A 7919-nucleotide genomic window follows, 5' to 3' on the forward strand; every position below is an offset into this window, starting at 1 on the left:
CCCTGTGTCTCTGTGTCTCTGTCTTCCTGTGTCACTGTCCCCCTGTGTCTCTGTGTCTCAGTCGGAGCTGCACAGGCAGTCCTAACCCCAGCCGGCCGCACACAGCACTGAGTGTGTGTGAGTGTGGGGGTGAGTGTGGGGGTGAATGCTGGGTGTGGGGGTGTGAGTGTGGGTGTGTATGAGTGTGGGTGCTTGGTGTGGGGGTGTGAGTGTGGGTGTGGGTGTGTGTGTGAGTGTGGGGGAGAGTGCTGGGTGTGGGGATGTGAGTGTGGGGGTGAGTGCTGGGTGTGGGGGTGTGGGTGTGAGTGTGGGTGTATGTGAGTGTGGGTGCTGGGTGTGGGGGTGTGAGTGTGGCTGTGGGAGTGGGTGTGGGGGTGTAGGTGTGGGTGTGGGTGCTGGGTGCTGGGTGTGGGTGTGGGTGTGAATGTAGGTGCTGGATGTGAGTGTGGGTGTGGGTGCTGGATGTGGGGGTGTTAGTGTGGGTGTGGGTGTGGGTGTGGGTGTGTGTGTGTGAGTGTGGGGGAGAGTGCTGGGTGTGGGGATGTGAGTGTGAGTGTGGGGGTGAGTGCTGGGTGTGGGGGTGTGGGTGTGAGTGTGGGTGTATGTGAGTGTGGGTGCTGGGTGTGGGGGTGTGAGTGTGGCTGTGGGAGTGGGTGTGGGGGTGTAGGTGTGGGTGTGGGTGCTGGGTGCTGGGTGTGGGTGTGGGTGTGAATGTAGGTGCTGGATGTGAGTGTGGGTGTGGGTGCTGGATGTGGGGGTGTTAGTGTGGGTGTGGGTGTGTGTGTGTGAGTGTGGGGGAGAGTGCTGGGTGTGAGGGTGTGAGGGTGAGTGTGGGGGTGTGAGTGTGGGTGTGTGTGTGTGTGTGAGTGTGGGGGAGAGTGCTGGGTGTGTGGGTGTATGTGAGTGTGGGTGCTGGGTGTGGGGGTGTGAGTGTGAGTGTGGCTGTGGGTGTGAGTGCTGGGTGCTGGGTGTGAGTGTGGGTGTGGGTGTGGGTGTGGGTGCTGGGTGTGAGTGTAGGTGCTGGGTGTGAGTGTGGGTTCTGGGTGTGAGTGTAAGTGTAGGTGCTGGGTGTGAGTGTAGGTGCTGGGTGTGGGTGTGAGTGTGAGTGTGAGTGTAGGTGCTGGGTGTGAGTGTCAGTGTGGGTGTGAGTGTCAGTGTAGGTGCTGGGTGTGGGTGTGAGTGTGAGTGTGAGTGTGAGTGTAGGTGCTGGGTGTGAGTGTGAGTGTAGGTGCTGGGTGTGAGTGTAGGTGCTGGGTGTGGGTGTGGGTGTGAGTGTAGGTGCTGGGTGTGAGTGTGAGTGTAGGTGCTGGGTGTGGGTGTGAATGTAGGTGTTTGGTGTGAGTGTAGGTGCTGGGTGTGGGTGTGAGTGTGAGTGTAGGTGCTGGGTGTGAGTGTAGGTGCTGGGTGTGAGTGTATGTACTGGGTGTGAGTGTGAATGTAGGTGCTGGGTGTGGGTGTGGGTGTGAGTGTGAGTGTAGGTGCTGGGTGTGAGTGAGTGTAGGTGCTGGGTGTGAGTGTAGGTGCTGGGTGTGAGTGTGAGTGTAGGTGCTGGGTGTGGGTGTGAGTGTGAGTGTGAGTGTGAGTGTAGGTGCTGGGTGCTGGGTGTGGGTGCTGGGTGTGGGTGTGAGTGTGAGTGTAGGTGCTGGGTGCTGGGTGCTGGGTGTGAGTGTAGGTGCTGGGTGTGGGTGTGAGTGTAAGTGTAGGTGCTGAGTGTGAGTGTAGGTGCTGGGTGTGGGTGTGGGTGTGGGTGTTGGGTGTGAGTGTGAGTGTAGGTGCTGGGTGTGAGTGTAGGTGCTGGGTGCTGGGTGTGGGTGCTGGTTGTGGGTGTGAGTGTAGGTGCTGGGTGCTGGGTGTGGGTGCTGGGTGTGGGTGTGAGTGTGAGTGTAGGTGCTGGGTGCTAGGTGTGGGTGTTGGGTGTGAGTGTGAGTGTAGGTGCTGGGTGTGGGTGTGAGTGTGAGTGTAGGTGCTGAGTGTGAGTGTAGGTGCTGGGTGTGGGTGTGGGTGTGGGTGTTGGGTGTGAGTGTGAGTGTAGGTGCTGGGTGTGAGTGTAGGTGCTGGGTGTGGGTGCTGGTTGTGGGTGTGAGTGTAGGTACTGGGTGTGGGTGTGGGTGTGGGTGTGAGTGTGAGTGTGGGTGTGAGTGTAGGTTCTGGGTGCTCTGCTGGTTTAGTCTGATTTTGTTTCCTGTGTGAATGTCTTTTTAATCTGAGTCAGTGAGCCTCTGTCCACAGGCACATATTTACTGATGTAAAGAAATCACTCATTTTTTTATACAAAATACAAATAAATGATATGAAACACTGTCCAGTTTAGTTTCTTCTTGTTAAATTGTTGTCGGACCGGACAGCACAGTTCACACGTCACTCCAGTCCAGCACTGTGACCCACACAGCAGGGAGCAGACAGGCCCGGCCTCGGCTCTGTGTCTCTGTTCATTGCTGTCCTGGACTGGGCAGGGCTGGGCTAAACCATACTATACTATAATTAATATTTCTATTAAGCAAAGTTGCCTTCAGTCGCATGAGGTCTTACATTATTAAATCAAATATGAAGTGTATTAAATTCCAGTTGAGCAAACGATCTGATCAGGTACTTGAGGGACAACCTGGAAGACTGTGACATCCTGATGGGCTGGGATTGGACGCTCCTGAACCAATCAGACAGACTGGTTTGGACAATGCTTCTGTTTCTAATAAAACACACTGGGCTGTAGATGGACCTGTTTCCATGGATCGTTACACAAAGCTCTTATGTTTTTTTATGTTTCCTACAAGCACATTGTGTTGAATACAGATAACAACAGCCTGCACGTTTCCTCAGCTTTTTGAACAACAGCTGTTTCTGAGCTGTGGTCAGGCCCAGGTCAGGGGTACCAGTGACAGATGCTCCATCGGACCCCTGGCTGTTTCTGCACTGTGTTCCTGCCGTGTGAGAAGAGTCATGTATGTTGTCTTCGTCCCCCTGTGCTGTAACAATGGTTATATGTTATAGGAGTTCAGAAGAATCTGTCTATCTGTCTATCTACCAATCTGTCTGTCTGTCTGCCTCTGTCTTGTGATTTCTGTTCCAGCTGAACTTGAAGTTAATTTCATTTTTTTTTTTTTTGTGAAAATATTTTAAATAAAATATGTGGATAGAGAATGAAACAGCAGATTTGCTTCCAATATTGCTGAATGTATAGTGTTTGCAGCATATTAAAAGTTTAGTTTTTAAATATACAATACATTCATATAGTTTTACTAAACTATGTTTAACAGGGAAATAAATATAGAGAACATGCTTTTTTTCTGATGTATACTGTCTCTTTTTTATTTAAAAAATACAGTGCTTTCAGAATAAAAGAAAGGCATTTTGGTCTACAGTGACCATTTGAAAATTCCCATGTAAATACATGTAATCACAAAATAGACATTTTGATATACTTTACTGTAATACATTCAGCAAGAAAATATCTGTTTCTGATTATTCCTGTTTATTAATTTACATGTACTTCAGGAGGAACATTTTTGAAGCTTCTTGCCCCAGAACACAATGTACTTGTTTTTCTGAAAAGCAAGATATTAATGGAGATATTAATAACTAGCAAAAGACAATGAATGTATATAGAGTAAGGTCATTCTTTTTAGGATGATCCTTTACTTGAACATATTTCTGCAATTAAAAAAAAATAAAGCAGTTAATCGGAAGTCAGGAGTCGTAGAACGGATTGTATGACAATATAAGTGACAATCTTTATATGGTAACAATTTATAATAAGATGCTTAATGTTTTATTCATGATTTATAAATATGTAATATATGATTAATATATACTTTATAAAGCATTAATCATAGCAGTTATAGAAATGCTTGCAATGTTCACAAGGTCAAATGGACAGTTTCAAATAATTTATGAACAGGTCATAAAGCAAACTTCACTACTGCTTTGACACATCCCTAATACATTATTGTACATTTTTAGATGATATATGATTTATAAGAGGGACAGTTTGTAGCTACCAGTTTGACTTTCCATGTATTTCTATAACTGGGTTATAACAAATTTATAATGTATCAATGCTTTATAAAGTACATATTAATAATCTATTAAACATAATACAAAATAAGCCAACTGCAAAAATGTGTCTCGCAAATCTTCTGAACTTGGGAGGAACTCGACTTTTTTCTAGAATTGCTGCTGATAATGAACACAATCTAAAAATATATATTGTTATGATTGTTTAAAGGAGATGACATTGGCACAATAGGGCCAGCACTTGTTTCTGAGTCCTGGCAGTCCAGGGTCCATCCCAACCTGCCGGTTAGACTGTACGGCTTCACACAAGCAGAGTCCTCCAGCGTGTTCTGGGTGGGGGATGGGTCTGGAGACGCCCTGTTAGGAATCGTGTACACGGACCGACACAGTCCCACAGGGAGGCTCTCCAGTGCCCAGACAGAGTGCTCCGACAGGCAGTGTTTCATACAGAGCCCCCGGGGACAGCAAAGCAGCCCTGGCCCCCATGGTGCAGGTCTGTGGAGAGCTGCTGCTGCTGGGGAATGAGTTACAGAGCAACACAGGTGAGCCAAAACTATTCACTGCTCTTTTAGCATGCAGAATATTACCTGATTAAATCAATGTATCTCTCTATCTATCTGTCATATATTCCCCCCCACTATCTCCCGAATTCTGAACAGCATCCCAAACATTCCATTATTCACCACCATGTTCCAGCAACCCCAGTCTCTCGTTGGTCCAGCACTTACAGCCACTGACAACTGCCTTCCTCTGACCCTAATATGTATGTATATATCACTTTGTTGCACTCATATGCTGTGAAGTTTTGTTTTGCCTGGTGTTAAATTTCTGAGCATTCACTCCCAGTGTTTGCCTCTTTGTATACCAGTCCTGTGTTTTCCTTACTGACTACTGATTCTTGGATTCTCCAGGCCTGTTTGTCTAATCGCTTGACCCCCCAGCCTGTTTTCTGACTACAAACTCTGTCTCAGCCTGATTGTTTCTGTTAACTGGCTTGGACTTCTTGCCCCTTCTGACTCTCCCCTGTGCCCCGCACGTGGGTCCACCCCTCTGGCATCCCCAGAGTTGTATTTCTGTTGTGTGGGTTCATGCACAGCCTCCCATAAAGAGCTGCAGATTATGGTGCAGTGCTGTGGGTGTCCTGTGTCTCCCAGGTGTGCTTCTCACAGATGTGGTCTCTCAGCCCCAGCTCTCAGTGACTGCGCAGCTCAGAGACTCGGTCACTCTGCACTGCTCCATCTTCAAGACCCATCCAATGACACTGGCTTGGCTGAAGCAGGACGTCGGCCAGATGCCCAGATACATAGCGACGCTGTCTAAGTGCTCACAGGAGATGGAGCTCCAGGATGAGTTTAACGACGGTCGCTTCACAGTGCAGAACACGAGCGAAAGCTTCGACCTCCAGATTTCGCACATTCACTCTTCAGACATGGCCGTGTATTACTGTGCAGCCTTCATGTACCGACGGGTGGCTTGTGGGAATGGGACTCTGCTGTTACTGAAAGGTAAGACCATTGAGCAATGCTGCAACAGCCTCTGTTGAGTAGAGAATACGTGTTTCTAACTCTGTACATGTTTGGACAGGTTGCAGTGCAGGTCCATTTATTCTGTATAATTAAGATTTAAATCTCACGATAATAATCATCATCCAGGTTTTCAACCATGAATCTGAGGCAAAACTAAATTCATAAAGATGAAAAGTCTAAAATCCAGCTAAATAGAATGTTACAGATTGTAGAAATGTGTAAAAATTACCAACCCATACTTTACTGATTCAGTCTCAGGGTCCGTCAGCAGGAAAGTGGAGCAGTAGCCGGCGTCTGTCCCCGTCCAGCCAGGAGACAGTGTGACTCTGCAGTGTACAATACACACTGAGACCTGTACAGGAGAGCACAGTGTTCATTGGTTCAAGCATGGCTCAGGAGAAGCCCTTCCAGGACTCATTTACTCCCATGGGAACAGGAGTGATCCGTGTGAGAGCAGCTCTGAGCCTGGGCTTCCTGCACAGGGCTGTGTCTATGAGCTCCCCAAGAGGAACCTCCGCTCCTCTGACGCTGGGACTTACTACTGTGCTGTGGCCACATGTGGGCAGATCCTGTTTGGCAACGGGACACACTGGACATTGCAGGTAAAAAAAATATATATTATGTTAATAATACCTGTGCATATCTTGATCAGAGGGGAGATGGAAAACTCTATATTAGTACTAGATGTAAAAATAAATTAACAAATAATAATGAACATAATCTTAATTAGACCTTTCTAACATTCCCTACCTTTGCTGTAACTAATAAACGTGAATAAAACCTGCATCATGTCTGCACTGTGACAGTCGCTTTGATTAATCTGGGTATAGAAATTAAATCAGAGCCCAAACGTTGAACTGCTTCTTTCCAAGACCTGCTTAGCCATCAGACTGTGAACACTGTGCTCATTGCAGGAGGACATCACTCAAACATGGAAACAGGTGATCTGCAACTTGTGTTTCTGTCATTTTCTTAACTATCACAATCTTCTTCTTGGTCAACAACATTTCATGAGGTAAAATTGTTTAGTCAACTATGTCAAATGTGTAGATATGAATATAAATATTGTGTTCATTTTGAAATGTGCTCCTCATGTCAATGGCAGGCAACAACAGTCCACCTGACATGCATGTGTGACAGTTTAAGTTCCTGTTCCTTTCATTCGCCAGAGAAGAGGACCTTAGATAAACCACACTCGCAGTCTGGAGAAATAGTTATGCTGGGAAATAATAATAGATACAGGGTTCAGGGAAATGTTCCTCACTCAGCAAAACCACAACTGCAAGACTAAACTGCTGCCAACTTACACTGTGATCGTATAGTGATATTGTGATATATTCAACAGCTCCTTAGAAACAGTCATCCCTCATAAAACAGGGCACAACCTGTATTAACACTAATAAATACTCCCAAGAGAGCAATTCAGATTGAAATAAAATGTTCCTCCACCCAATACACTTCAGCTGAGCAAAGGGAAACAATGCCCGCTGACGGAGCTGCATGACCTCCACACAGAGAAACGCACAATACACACGTAGAAAATACATGTGCATACCTGGGGAAATAATACTATGTACAGGGTTCAGGGAGATGTTCCTCACCCGGCAAACCACTGCACAAGCAAGCAGAAATGCAGAGTTAATCGTCTGTCTCTTAAAACACCAGAGCTTACACGTGAGTTTTTAAAAAGGCCTACACCTCGTGGTTGAAAAATAATAAAACAAAATGAACCTGTTTAATGCAGTATTTTGTGAATCCTACACAGTTATGAAGCTGCACACTGAATTAATACATCAATTGGGGCATTATTGACTCAATCAATCAAGTTTGCATATATTATTAATCAAAATAAGGGCCGTCTTACCAGTAGCGAGACTCCATTAAACTGCTGCGGACTCAGCGAAGCAACACAAAATGGATGAAGGAAAGGAATGTAACCCTTTAAATGCCAGGTTGCAATTAGTAACTTTTAACCAGTGATTTCAGCATGAATTTAATAGTAACAAGACAAAATTAACTCTGTTACACATGCTGTTCTCAAATTAAATTGGTTCCTTTTGTGCCTACCTGTAAATGATCTGAATCAATACAGTTTAGCCGGACACATACATTGAACTGAATGCATTTGTCTCTCTCTCTCTCTCTCTCTCTCTCTCTCTCTCTCTCTCTCTCTCTCTCTCACTGACTAGGAAAAGTGAACCAATGTTTGTGTAAAGCATTAAGTGTAAGACACAGACTTTGGTAATGTGACCTTATAAATGAGTGGAATTAGTGATTCATGTCTTTGTTTAAACAGAATTCAACCAGGCAATAAACACTAGACAAGTCACACATAAGCACTACTACACACTGTGTAGCTTACTGGTGACGTGTGTGTTAAGT

This window comes from Amia ocellicauda, chromosome 6 (genome assembly GCF_036373705.1).
Source record: "Amia ocellicauda isolate fAmiCal2 chromosome 6, fAmiCal2.hap1, whole genome shotgun sequence".
NCBI lineage: Eukaryota > Metazoa > Chordata > Actinopteri > Amiiformes > Amiidae > Amia > Amia ocellicauda.